The sequence below is a fragment of the Oryx dammah genome, unplaced genomic scaffold (assembly GCF_014754425.2).
Source record: "Oryx dammah isolate SB20612 unplaced genomic scaffold, SCBI_Odam_1.1 HiC_scaffold_17, whole genome shotgun sequence".
In the NCBI taxonomy this organism is placed as follows: domain Eukaryota; kingdom Metazoa; phylum Chordata; class Mammalia; order Artiodactyla; family Bovidae; genus Oryx; species Oryx dammah.
Window position 1 is genome coordinate 19,312,514 of NW_024070201.1, and position 13,697 is coordinate 19,326,210.

General features: G+C 39.4%; 1 non-coding gene across 1 annotated transcript; it reads right to left on the bottom strand.

The window, feature by feature from the left end:
• Positions 1 to 10,329: 10,329 nt before the first annotated feature.
• Positions 10,330 to 10,401, bottom strand: TRNAC-GCA. Its single transcript has one exon. It is a non-coding gene; the product is annotated as a tRNA-Cys (tRNA).
• Between the last annotated feature and the right edge of the window lie 3,296 nt (positions 10,402 to 13,697).

The following is a 13,697-nucleotide window of genomic DNA, read 5'->3' on the forward strand; positions in this document are numbered from 1 at the left end:
CCTCATAAACCAGAACTCCTGGAGAATAAGGATGCTTTAATTTCTGAGATTTCAAACAGAACAATAACAATGGTACTCAAAAATTCAGTTCTGATATATGAAGAGGGAAAAAAAAAAAAAGAGAGACTCTGGAATTCAAAGAGTTGTTTTTGGTTTTTGTTTTCATTTTTTTATAACTTTACAAATTCTACAGATGAACTAAAGGAGCTGTTATTTTCTGTTGAGGATTGAATTCAGGCCTGTATGATTAAGCAATACATTTCTCAACCCAGAAAGTAAAAACACAAAGAAATGGAAACCATAAGAGAAATTTTTTAAAGGGACTTGCAGGACAGATGCAGAGACTCAACATGTGAATAATGAAAGTTTCAAGGGAGGGAAAGGGAACAGATGTAGGAGCGCATTAATTAAGGAAATAATAGAAGAAATTTCCCCTTGTTTGAGGAAAGGCCCAAGTCTGCAAATTTAAAGTGCTCATTGAGTTCCAGGCATAATTAATGAGGAAAAAAATTTTTTTTAAATCCCAGTTGGGCATATCCAGGCAGGATTCCTAAATTCAAGCATAAAGAAAATATATAGGCTGTCACACATAAAATCTGCATTACATACAAAGAAAAGGGCCAACACAAATAGGACTGAGACAGAAGAAAACAGAATTATCCCCACAGAGCACTGAGGGAAGAGGATGCCAACCCCAAAACCTACTCCCCACTGAGATAGCCCCCTGCCAGGGTGAGAGAGGGTGTGGGCAAATACGTGGGAATCCAGGACTGACATCACGCCCATCTTCCACTACAGCAATGCTTCAGGAAGGACCCTAAGGCAACAGGATAATCAAAACAGAGTTCCCAGTAGGGCACAAGAAGTGGAGGAAATAGCGTGAGAATGCGTCTCTGTCTCTCTGCAGGTGCATTTGTATACAATTTTCCACTTAGATATACATATAGTGAAGTGAAAGTCTCTCAGTCATGTCTGACTCTTTGTGACCCCATAGACTGTATAGTCCACGGGGATTCTCCAGGCCAGAATACTGGAGAGGGTAGCTGTTCCCTTTTCCAGGGAATCTTCCCAACCCAGGGATCTAACCCAGGTATCCCGCATTGCAGGCAGATTCTTTACCAGCTGAGCCACCAGGGAAGCAGATATACATATACTTAAATATAAATTGAAAATGATAGAATGCCAGAGAATCTGTAATGTTAGTGCCAAACAATGATCATATAAAGAGAAGAAACATCTTACGGGGGAAAACCTTAAAACGTCTAAGAATACTAAATGATCTCAAGTCCTCAGAAAAGGAGGAAGGAACAAGTAGAGAAGGGAAGTGGAAGTTTTCTTAAGGTTTTAACTGAGTAGGGAATTAAAAGTATTACAAAGGTGAAAGAGGACAGCAAGAAAATAAACACGTCTATGGAGGGATATGATCGGTATCTTGTTTTCATATTGACAGCAGAGAAAGAAGTGGTCCAATAGAAGTAAACGAAATGGGAGAGTAATGCCTAGAAGAGAGGGCAAATGTGATAGAAACTCTAAATTCAATAAGGAAAATGTAGACAACTAATAGTACTTCGATCAACCCACCAAAATTAAGGGGGAGGCGGCACAATATAAATAATATGCATGAGATAAAAAGAAAGAAAGAAAATCAAAGATTTTTTTCAATTAAATGTAAATAGATTGGATGCATCTTTCAAAGACAAAGATTGTCAGATTGAATTTTTTTTTTTTAAGTGGATGTCTCTCAGACGGTAAAGCATCTGCCTACAAAGCAGGAGACCACGGGTTCGATCCCTGGGTGGGGAAGATCCTCTGGAGAGGGAAATGGCAACCCACTCCAGTACTCTTGCCTGGACAATCCCACAGATGCAGGAGCCTGGTGGGCTAGAGTCCATGGAGTTGCAAAGAGTCGGGCACGACTGAGCGTCTTCACTTCACTTCTCATTTTCAAAACAAAATTTGTTTTAATGTTGGAAATAAATAAATAGGCAAACAGATATCAAGAAAATACTTTTTTTTTAAAGAAAAGTTAAACAGAAAAAGCAGCATACAGTTATAACTAGCAAAGCAGCAGTTAAGATTAAAAGCATTAATCAGAGACTTCCCTGGTGGTCTAGTGGTTAAGAAGCCACCTGTTAATGCAGGGGACATGGGTTTGATTCCCTGGTCCATCCGGGAAGATTCTACATGCCACACAGCAACTAAGCCCTAGAACTGCATGTACTGAAGCTGGCGTTCTAGATCCTGTGCTGCAACAAGAGAGTAACCCCCTCCCACTGCAACTACAGAAAAGCCCATGAGCAGCGACAAAGACCCAGCGCAGCCAAAAATTAATGAATTAACTAAAAACATTAATCAGGACAAGAGGAATTTTACCAAACGTAAAGACTCCATTTACGAAAAGGATAGAACAGTCACAAATCTCTGTGTGCCAAATATCTGAAACGCTAAATATGTGAAACAAACATCATTAAGATGTTTCTTCTTAAGAAACATCTTCTTAAGACCATCTTCTTAAGAAATGATACATAAACCTTAACTCTATAGTGGGTTATTTTAATGATTACATTTATTATATCACTTTTATATTCACATTCCTGTGTTTAGTGCAAGTGACTGTTTATAGTTTGATAGAGATCCTAAGGTTCAGTTAATCATAGAAGGGCTGGAGATATTAAATTTACTTATAAAGATTCCAACCAGTCTACTTGTTTTGAAAGCTGGTGGTCCCTTTACCACACTGTGCTGACTCCCTTGGGCCCAAGGGAACCCAGCCAGGAGCATCACAGGGCCCCCAGAGAGAGAGCAAAACAGAGTCCCTGGGGCCCCTCCGAGGAAATGCTCTGGCCCTGCTGGTGCAGCACGAACTCAGGCCTTCCTTCCACCCTGGGCCTCAGCCAGGACCCTCTGAGTCTCACACTGCAGCCCCACTCCTAACGCTTGACCCCCATGGGAGGGTCTTGAAGGGAGATGGAGAGTTCTCTCTGTCCTCTACCAGCCACTCCCTAGATTCACTCCTGGCACTTAGAAAGCATTCATCCCTCTTCAGTTTCCACAACAAACATGTTTTGAGCACACAGATGTACAAGGCCCTGTCCTGGGTTTCTTTATTTTGTTGTTTTTCAGTCACTAAGTCATGTCCGACTATTTTTTGTGACCCCATGGACTGCAGCACACCAGGCTCCTCTGTCCTCCACTGTCTCCTGGAGTTTGCTCCAATTCATGTCCATTGAGTTGGTGATGCTATCTAATCATCTCATTCTCTGCCACTCTCTTCTCCTCCTGCCTTCAATCTTTCCCAGCATCAGGATCTTTTCCAATGAGTAGGCTCTTCCCATGAGGTGGCCAAAGTATCGCAGCTTCAGCTTCAGCCTCAGTCCTTCTAATGAATATTCAGGGTTGAGTTTCTTTAGGATTGACTGGTTTGCTCTCCTTGTTGTCCAAAGGACTCTCAAGAGTCTTCTCCAGCACCACAGTTTGAAAGCATCAATTCTTTGGTGCTCAGCCTTCTTTATGGTCCAACTCTCACATCCGTACATGACTCCTGGAGCTTTGACTATAAAGAGATTTATCAACAATGTGATGTTTCTGCTTTTTAATATACTTTATAGGTTTATCATAGCTTTTCTTCCAAGGAATAAACATCTTCTTAATTAGGCTCTTTTTTCCTCGATACTCTTCTCAGGTCTGGTGAAGGTGCCAGAGCTGTAGGACTCATGTGTGGCTTCCATATTCAGGGGTTGTCTGACAATGGTCCATAGGCAGTGCTGACCCATGACTTAGTTTCTAGTGAGCTTTAGTAAAGCTAAATCTATTCTATTTAGACAATTGCTCTGATATTATTCTGATACTATTTAATATGTCCTTCCTCTTTATAGTTTAGACTTTAACTTATGAAATGATAACAGATGGCAGAGTTTATCATTAATAATCTTACTGAAAAATGTTGCCAACCCTGTGAATGCTCCCTCAAATAATTTATGATAGATATAAGATGTATAATTCTGTGAATTCAAATATGTTGGGACCCCTGTTTTCCGTGGCTTCCTCACTACACATTTTTCAATGTGTGTGGCCGTCCTGTGCCACATGCAGAACCTTAGTTCCCCAACCAGGGATTGAACCCATGTCCCCTGCAGTGGAAGACTAGAGCCTTAATCACTGGACTACCAGGGAGGTCCCCCCTTCTCTGTACTTCTAAGGACTATCCATGCTGCACAGATACATTTCTACGGCTACCTCTCAATCTGCAAACACATCTTGATCAGCAATGGAAATGGTCCAGTCATTCAGGGAGCCAGATTTCCCCTGGAGGGTTGGGGACTACATGATACAGAGTCCTGTCCTGGAAGACTGGAAGAACACACTGCATTGCCAAGCATTGCTGAGCCTGGTGGATCTGTTCCCACACTGCCAATTATGTCACAGCTTGGTCCCCTACATATACTACTGGGGAAACATCCAGTGTCACTCTATAGGAAAAATTCTCAGATACTGGCATTGTTGCTATTCAGTTGCCAAGTCATGTCCAAATCTTCATGACCCCATGGACTACAACACACCAGGCCTCCCTATCCCTCACCATCTCCCAGAGTTTGCCCCAAGATCATGTCCATCGAGTCAGTGATACCATCCAGCCGGCTCATCTTCTGTCATCCCCTTCTCCTCCTGACCTCAATCTTTCCCAGCATCAGGGTTTTTTCCAATGAGTCATCTCTTCACATCAGTTGGCCAAAGTATTGGAGCTTCAGCTTCAGCATCAGTCCTTCCAATGAATATTTAAGGTTGATTTCCTTTAGGACTAACTGGTTTGATCTTGCTGTCCAAAGGACTCTCAAGAGTCTTCAACACCACAGTTTAAAAGCATCAACTCTTTGGCCCAGATACATCCATAGCAATCATCACAAATATGGCAAAGTTGCCCTGAATCTACCTTAAAATTTAAAATAAAAAAGTTAAAATTGAAGATTAAAATTTTACCAATATCAAACCAATGATAGAGAGGTATTGTCTTCATTTGCACCATGCTCTTACCTTTCTAAATTTCAAAATGATTTCTGAGGGTCTTTCCCTCATTCAGTGGTTCAAATTTTAGGAAACTTACTTTTAACCCAGGTTGAGTTTAGAGGTTCAGCTCATTTGACATGGTACTTCACTTCTCTCCTCCACTGGAGACAGCCTGCTGTTGGGAAATTTGGTCTGTCTGAGGGCAAGTATCTGAGTTTGAATCTTGACTGAAAATTTTTTATGAGCTACATTGTTACTTTCAGCAAGTTTTTAATATCTCTAAGCCAGGGCTTCATCATTTGTAAAATGGGTATCATAAAACAAACAACCTAGTTGTAATGTATCTGGTATAAAGTATCTCAGAAATGCTAGTAGTATTTTTTAATCTAATTAGACTTCAAATTTTACTTTCAAATAAACTTTTAAAAAGATATTATTTTTTCTGTTTGTACTATTTTTTTAAAAAGGCAGTTGGGAGGAAGTGTTTAAATTTACTTCTCAAGTTTGTAAAGAATGGCACAAATGAACTTGGAGTGAACAGGATCTCATGCCAAATGTTCTTGGCCACTTGTGATGCCACAGATCCTCAAATAAGAACCACACGTAATCTTAGCTTTGATTTTACCCCACTGTCTCTTTAGCCAAGCAGTGTCCTTAGCACTGTGCTTCAGTGCTGAATCATTACTGACTCAGAGGTTTATAAATACAGCTACTTGAATCACTCGGAGTTTTCTTTAGTGGTCCCCTACTTCCCTCTCAAGTTTCAATTAAACCTGACCCCATAAAGGGAGTGATATCTGACTTCCCACATTAGCGAGGCTGCTGTCTCTATGACGTACCTGATACATTTATAAGAAGGAACATTCTAAAAATAAGCTTAATGTATTCTCATTCAATTCACTAAATAGCTGATGTAACTTGAAGACAGTAAGTCGTCCTCATCAGTGTTCTGTAACAGCTTACTAAATGTCAGAAAGAAATAGAAATGTTCTAAGCTAGGACCCGTTCTTAATTCCTTACATAATAAGCTAGAAAGCATACATTTTACAGAAAAGAAAACTTTAAAATAATATAAATATAATAGCATTCAAAATCTAAATCTCATTTGGTAGGAATAGTTAAAAAATATTCATAAAGACAGCCAAGGTGCTGTGTTGAAAGCAATTGAAATGTGACTGCCAATACATGAAACCATTTCAGTAAGAAATGCACTTAAGAAATGGAGGTAGAATTATAGAATAACGCACAAGTAAATCAACACTGTTAGACCCAACTCATCATCTATGCTAATCATGTACAGCAGCAAAGATAATCCAAAGGTTTTTTTATATTTGTTTTGTTTTGAGGGCTTCCCTGGTAGCTCATTTGGTAAAGAATCTGACTGCAAATTCAGGAGACCCCAGTTCAATTCCTGGGTCGGGAAGATCCCCTGGAGAAGGGAATGGCAACCCACTCCAGTATTCTTGCCTGGAGAATCCCCATGGACAGAGGAGCCTGGTGGGCTACAGTCCAGGGGGTCACAAAGAGTCAGACGCAACTGAGTGACTAAGCACACACACATTATTTGCAGTAGATTTATCTTCCCAATTATATTTAAGATTTGTTTCCCTTTTTGGATATTCATTGTGTGATGGATAGGGAAACATACCCAATGGCATTCTCAAGGGCACAGATAAATAAAATTTTTCCAGAGATAATCAACAGAGCAAATTGTGTCTGTCAGTAGGTCGTGCAGCCTGGAACCCTGAGAGTGTGGAAAGGAGTGAGACCAAGCACGTTATTGATGGCTCTGCCGTCCATCAGCCACCCTAGGCAGCCCAAGGGAAGCATGATTGCCAGCACGCCTACTCATTGCAGTCCTCCTTTCCTCTAGGCATGTACCTCACTTCTTCAGGGCTATCATGGTTACAACATCATGGAGGAGGGGCCTCATGAGAAAGGACCACCTGGGCTTCTTTGAAACCACATATCATCCATATATCTTTTGAGACATGCTTTAGATGTTTCTTTTAGAAACCCTACAACTAGTCTAAAAATTGATTGCACTTTAGAACAGACTTACAGCCAATGATGACAGAGTCTCCCTAGAACTCTGCTTCATGACCTGCTGGAAAAAAACCTGTCAAATTGTTGGCTATACTGTTCAGTACAACTGTGTAGCTTATTGTGTTGTTGAACATGTTGATGGTGTTGTCATGAATTCTAGACCATCAGTGGAGTCTACAATTCAAAATTCAAATATTGAAATCTTTGCAAATTTGCAAAGAGTCTTAATCAACATTTTATGACATCCAAAAAGGTGACATTGTGATTGTAAAAAGCTCAAGTGATCCAAAATCAAATATTTGTAAAAGAATTATTGCTTTGGAAGGAGACAAATTCCTCAGCAATAATCCATCAAGTTTCTTTCAAAGCTATAATTGGGGCTTCACTGGTGGTCCAGTGGTTAAGAATCCACCTTTCAATGCAGGGGACACGGGTTTGATCCCTGATCAGGCAACTAAGATCCCACCTGCTGTAGGGCAACCGAGCTCGTGTATCACAGCTATACTGAGCCTGCTGTCTACAGCCTGTGATCTGTGACAAGAAGCCGCTGCGCAAAGCCTCCACACCACAATCAGTGAATAGTCCTCACTCACTGCAACTAGAGAAATCTCGCTCACAGCATTGAAGAATCCATGTGCTGCAACAAAGATCCAGCACAGCCATATAAATAAATAAATGATTTTTTTAAGCTATAGTTATGTGCCAATAGATCATATTTGGTCAGAAGGTAGAAATCTACAGAATTCTACAAATAGCAGGTACTGTTGGATCTATTTTATGCAAACTAATATAAGAATGTGTCTTAAGATTTGACCTCTGAGTGATTTGGATTTCTACCTGAATGTCTTAAAAGCCACAGATTTTACAATGATTAGCAAGCATTTATTCTTTGACTTGCCTCTTGTCTCCTGTTCAAGTGAATTTTTTGTTGCCACTAAAATCATATACTTACCAATAAAATATTTACTATTCAAAAAAAAAGTACGTCCAAATTGAGGCGGGGAGCAAGTATAAAGAAAGCTAATATAAATCTATTGAAAATGAATGACACTTTGCCATATTTAAAACGGATAACCAACAAGTACCTGCTGTGTAGCACATGGAATTATGCTAAATGTTATGTGGCAGCCTGGATGGGAGAGGACTTTGAGGGAGAATGGATACATGTATATGTATGGCTGAGTCCCTTTGCTGTCCACCTGAAGCTATTACAACATTGCTAATTGATTATACTTTGATACAAAGTAAAAATTTTTTTTAATCTTTTTAAAAAATGAAGAGATCTAGCTATCTCTTTCTAGGTTGGCTATCCAGAAAAAAAAAATGAATGAGCTAAGCTACATGCTGAGAAGAATTTGCAAAGAAATCTTTCTGATTCTTAAGAAGGAGATAAACCACAATGTATGCAAAAATTCTTCTTAATCTTTTAAATCCTAGGTAAGGTAACAGTGGAACAACTAGGTTCAGATCTCTTCTCAGACACAGACAAAATCATGAAAGTTATAGGAAACAATTCCTCAGTACCGAAAGTAAGGCATGTTGTCAACAAACAAGGAAGATCATCTGACCTATAAAGTAAGGGATAAACAGGATCAGAAGATGTCACTAAAAATCAGTTCAGCTTTCCCACCTGGAAATGCAGGGTTACAGGAGGAGAGTAAAGCAAATCTTGACAAGTTTCACCAGCAATCTCTAATAATGAGTGATAAGGACAAGAGGTGAGAGTGACAACGGATGGACCACACATTCAGAGGCTGGGGCAGGCAGGGAAGGCAAGCCCTGAAGACCCCAGAAAATCTGCAGCCACTCAGCTTGCTTGCCGCCACCCAGATGCTCCACAGCAGATGTGTTTTGACCTGAAGAAGTACTTTCTGAAATGGAGAAGGAGGCAGGACCCTCGATCCCACTCTGACAGGGTAGGAAAGACCATGAGAGAGATGGAGACCACTCCTTGTGGAGGCAAGTCTGTACTGGCCTAACTCCAGCATCTATTGAACCGGTGGCCCATGGAACTGGCTCCAAGCTTTCTCTCATCCAAAATTTTATCTCCCTAGCCATTTCTTCCTGATATGTTGAAACACATTCCCAAATTAGAAGTAATTGGGAACATTGTAGAGGGATAGTCCTGCACAATGAGAAGTCACTCTCTCAATTTGAAGGGCAAAATCCCGCAGGAAGATCCCAGAGAAAGTTACACCCATCCTGTATCCTTGGAGTTAGAAGAAGGATGAACAAAATACCAAATGTAAAAATCTTGCCTCTGGTACAACAATTTAAACAAAAAGTGGAAATACAACTTCTGAGACAAATGTATAGATTCCCCTCATTTCTGATCCACATGTGACTCCCATTCCTTCACTACCCAGACTTCTGAATGATCGAACTGAAAACATTATCCAACAAATCCAGCACTCCATGTTATCTATAAAAGAATGAGGAAAAATTCTTTTAAAAAACAGACTGGAGTCAGATAGCTTCTTTGTAACATTAAACGCCGAAAGAAAAAGGAATCATTACTTTTTTAGGGAAATAGCTATAACACTGAGTCAAATCGTGATAATATGAAATAGGACACTCAGTAAAATGTCCTTTCCATACAGGGATAACAGAAAAATCAAATTTTCAAATCTTCAGGAAGTGTACAACCAATATACTCTACTCAGAAATGACGAGGTTATGTACTAGTGGTCAAAAAGAGATGCAAATAAAGAAGTAACGTTACTCTAGGAGGTGGGTCAAAGAGGATCTTGCTGTGATGTATGTTAAAGAGTGTACACTGCCTATATTTTCCTTTAAGAGCTTTATAGCTTCTGGCCTTCCATTTAAACCGTTAATCCATTTTGAGTTTATTTTTGTGTATGGTGTTAGAAAGTGTTCTAGTTTCATTCTTTTACTTGTAGCTGTCTAGTTTTCCCAGCACCACTTACTGAAGAGGCTGTCTTTTCTCCATTGTATATTCTTGCCCCTTTTGTCAAAAATGGTGCCCATAACAAGATCCTCTTTGACCCACCTCCTAGAATAATGGAAATAAAAACAAAAATAAACAAATGGAACTTAATTAAACTTAAATGTTTTTGCACAGCAAAGGAAAATAATTGCAAATGAAACAACTGACAAAGGATTAATCTCCAAAATATACTAAGTGAAGTAAGTGAAGTCGCTCAGTCGTGTCCGACTCTTTGCAACCCCGTGGACTGTGGCCCACCAGGCTCCTCCATCCATGGGATTCTCTGGGCAAGAATACTGGAGTGGGTTGCCATTTCCTTCTCCAGGGGATCTTTCCCAACCCAGGGATCGAACCTAGGTCTCCTGCATTGCAGGCAGATGCTTTAACCTCTGAGCCACCAGGGAAGCCCCAAGCAGCATACCAATAAAAACCTGGGAAATGGAAAGAAACGTCACCCCTGATAAATTCTTCATCTTAAAGATGACAGTCATTAGATGCTATTTCATATTAATAACTTGAGAAAGTTTGCATTGAAATATTTAAAAGAAATCAGGTCTTCTGCATTGAAGGCAGTTTCTTAACCATCTGAGCCATTGGAAGTCCAATTTTAATTCACAAAATCACTAAATCGTATACTTACTTTTATTTAAAAAATTAAAACAGAAAAACTACATATGTTATATCAAGATAGAATATAAATTAAACCAAGAAAAGGCAGAAAACATGAAATGAAATAGGAATAGTAATAACCATATGTTATAAAAATAAATGTAAAAGAAATAATCTCATCTGTTAAAAGGAAAGATTCTTAATCAAGTCAAAACACAAAATCCAATTATACATTATCATTAAGATATATACTCAAAATAACTCAGAAAAGTTGAGAAAAAAAAACAAAGAACAAAAAAGCACAAGTTGCAGTGTAAACAGCAAAGTAGAAATAAAGGGGAAAAAAACATTAAATATAATATAGTCACTTTTGTTAAAATCTGAAAATTCACAATGAATATCATCTATCAGAAACATATGTGTCAAATAGGACACCCTTATACATACAGCTTAAAAGTTAAAAAGGAAATGACTATAGACATAAAGAAATTAATATAATGATACAATCCTAAAAGATTACATACATCAAAAACAAATAATGAAAGCATTATTTTTGCTTTTGAATTGTGGTGTTGGAGAAGACTCTTGAGAGTCCCTCGAACTACAAGGAGATCCAACCAGTCCACCCTAAAGGATATCAGTCCTGAATATTCATTGGAAGGGCTGATGCTGAAACTGAAACTCGAATACTTTGGCCACCTGATGCAAAGAACTGACTCATTGGAAAAGACCCTGATGCTGGGAATGATTGAAGGTGGGAGGAGGAGGGAACAGAGGATGAGATGGTTGGATGGCATCACCGACTTGATGGACATAAGTTTGAGTAGGCTCCAGGAGTTGGTGATGGACAGGGAAGCCTGGCATGCTGCAGTCTATGGGGTCACAAAGAGTCAGTCACAACTGAGCAACTGAACTGAACATTATTTTAATATGTTTACAAATACCAAATTTAAAGAAAGTCCACCTCATTTTCAGGTTGCCATGGAATTTAATGTAACAGAACATTATGAAATGTTATATGAAATGTTACATGGAACATTATGAAATGTTCCATTATAATGGAACATATGTGAACTTATGGAATATAATTATAAATTTGTTCTGAGAGAAACACACCCCCACTCTCCTCCCCACCTGCACCAGTCTTTTCTCTTTCTTTCATTTTCGATAGATTTTTGCTACATTATCAAGTTCACTAATAGTTCCCTGTACAATGTCTTATATGGTGCTAATTTTATTCAATGGAATTTTTATTTTAGATATTTTATTTTTCATCTCTAGATGTTCCATTGAGTTCTTTCTCAAAATGTCCATTTCTCTCCTCGTATGTTTATGTTTTCTTTTCTCTCTTAAGCATATTGAAAATGTTTGTAAATAGACATTTTGGTGTTCTTCCCTGCTAATTTCATCATCTCTTTCACTTCTGAGTATATATCTATTAACTTCTTCTATCCTCATTGTGAATCACATTTTCCTTGATCCTTCTTATGTTTATTCTTTACCCCTGATCTACCTGGGAAGCCCTGTGTTAAGTTACATGCAAATTAATCAAGGCTTGTTTTTAAAACTCATCAGTGATGAAAGTCTAGAGTAATCTTTCTACTATGATTAACTTTGTCCCACTACAAGGTGCGAGCTTTCTGGGATCTCAACTCAATGTCCTGTGTAGTCGTCAGCATCTATTTACTCTGGCTGTTGGGACCTTGAAAGATTCCTAGCCTATGTCAGCTCTGGAACTTGCCCTGCTTCATATCTGCCTGGAAATTTCCCTTTCCCCAGAAGTTAATGTTTCCTGGCCTTGAGGAGTTTCATCCTATGCATGTGAAGAACAGTATTCAGTCCACAATTCAAGAACATCCCTAGGCGGATCTCTGGTGCCCTTCCTCTGTGTATCTGCCTCCTCTCCAGTGCTCTGCCCTGTAAATTCCTGCCATCCTAGTCTCCCCAAACTCCATTCTTTCTCCTCTATTCAAAAATACTTGTGGGCTCTCCTTGGGTTTCCTGTCCATGTGCTGTCCTCTAGAAATCGTCCTCAGGCTAAAAGCTAAGGTAACTGTAGGGCTCACCTCATTTCTTTCCCTTATCAGACAGACCACAGTGCTGTGCTTCCTGTTGTTTCACATCTGAAACTGTTGTTTTTTGTTCCACTGTCGTAGTTGTTTATGGTGAGAGACTAATTTTGGAAGCTGTTACTATCTCATGACCAGAAGTGGAAGTTCCAACCAAAATCTTTTTACTAAGAAAATCTTCTTTTTAAATATTTTATTGAAGTACAGTTGATTTACAATGTTGTGTTAGTTTCAGGCATACAGCAAAGTGAATCAGTCACACATATACATAAATCCACGCTTTTTTAGATTCTTTTCCCATACAGGCCATCACAGAGTAGTGAGCATTCCCTGTGTTATGTAGTAGGTGCTTATTAAGTAAGTAAGTAAGTGAAGTCGCTCGGTCGTGTCCGACTCTTTGTGACCCCGTGGACTGTAGCCCACCAGGCTCCTCCGTCCATGGGATTCTCTGGGCAAGAATACTGGAGTGGGTTGCCATTTCCTTCTCCAGGGGATCTTCCCAACCCAGGGATCGAACCTAGGTGCTTATTTAGTTAACTATTTTATATATAGTAGTATGTATATAGGAGAAGGCAATGGCACCCCACTCCAGTACTCTTGCCTGGAAAATCCCATGGATGGAGGAGCCTGATGGGCTGCCGTCTATGGGGTCGCACAGAGTTGGACACGACTGATGAAACTTAGCAGCAGCAGCAGCAGTATGTATATGTCAGTCCCAATCTCTTAATTTGTCCCTTCTCCCCATCTCCCCTGGTACGTCTAATTTTGTTTTCCATATCTGTGACTCTACTTCTGCTTGGCAAGTAAATTCATTTGTACTCTTTTTTAAAATTCCAAATATCGTATGTCCGTCTGATTTCCTTCACTCAGTATGACAGTCTCTGGATCTATCCGTATTGCTGCCTATGGTGCAGTAACGCTGCATTATTTTGTTCTTTTTATGGCTGAGTAATATTCTTTTGTATATATGTACCACATCTTTTTTATCTATCCATTCCTCTGTTGATGGACACTTAGATTAT